The 1,006-nt window shown below is 38.9% G+C and overlaps 2 protein-coding genes across 2 annotated transcripts in view; both read left to right on the forward strand.

Moving 5' to 3' along the window:
- Window positions 1-1,006, forward strand: part of LOC147817491 (uncharacterized) — a 75,376-nt gene that overhangs the window by 27,691 nt on the left and 46,679 nt on the right.
- The window catches only part of LOC111645428 (GTPase IMAP family member 8-like), a gene marked incomplete at its 3' end in the record, with an annotated part of 61,805 nt that overhangs the window by 27,106 nt on the left and 33,693 nt on the right, over window positions 1-1,006 (forward strand). The window lies entirely within an intron of this gene.

Consider the following 1,006-nt stretch of genomic DNA (forward strand, 5'->3'; position numbering starts at 1 on the left):
GCGACGGTCAAAAACTGTGTGCTTCTCCCCGGTAAGCAACACACCTGAGGAGTAATTGCCTCCTCTTCTACTTGTACATTTCATGTGTTGCCATTCAATACGCCACCTACTGTGGCAACCAGTGCATTACTCAAACACACACACAAATACAAATGGCTCTAACAAAGGGTCTGTGTCATTTGGTCTCCTGTCAATGACATCATTTCCCCTATTCACATGTGTCAGCGTTGCGTTTTCCTGACAGAAGATCAAAATGGACTTTTATCTAGTCACAGATGTGTATAAGAGACAGGCATTATACAGCTCAACATAGAAATATGGGGGCTGGGAGGATAAGAGGTATGATTGAGGCAAAAACAACAGTTTAGGGGGGTTGAAACATTTATATCCTTCTTACTTATTACTACAATTAATTTCCCATATAAATGTCCGGGAGAATCTTTTAATAATACGATTTCAGACACCCCTAAATTGGACCGTACCATTTCCTTACCTGACGTTGCCTGAACGTCTCGTCTGGCTGCGTCACTCTCTCCATCAGTGGCTCCTTCATTAAGTCTCTGTTCACTGAGGAAGAGTAGATATTGTTGGTAGTAGCAGTAGCTAACTATCTAGCTTGTTTGATACGCTTTGCTTTCTTACCTGTGTCAGGTATCTGTGGATGAAGACTATTAGCTAGTTTCTAACTTTAGCCTTAAGTTTACAGTTTAGCTAACTAACGTTTTGTGTTTCTAACTTTAGCCTTAGGTTTACAGTTTAGCTAACTAACGTTTTGTGTTTCTAACTTTAGCCTTAGGTTTACAGTTTAGCTAACTAATGTCAGCTAGTTTCTAATTTTAGCCTTAAGGTACAGTTTAGCTAACTAATGTCAGCTAGTTTCTAACTTTAGCCTTAAGTTTACAGTTTAGCTAACTAATGTTTTGTGTTTCTAACTTTAGCCTTAAGGTACAGTTTAGCTAACTAATGTCAGCTAGTTTCTAATTTTAGCCTTAAGGTACAGTTTAGC

The sequence above is a fragment of the Seriola lalandi genome, unplaced genomic scaffold (assembly GCF_002814215.2).
Source record: "Seriola lalandi dorsalis isolate HSWRI2012SDOR001 ecotype SW California unplaced genomic scaffold, Sedor1 jcf7180002054951, whole genome shotgun sequence".
Taxonomy (NCBI): domain Eukaryota; kingdom Metazoa; phylum Chordata; class Actinopteri; order Carangiformes; family Carangidae; genus Seriola; species Seriola lalandi.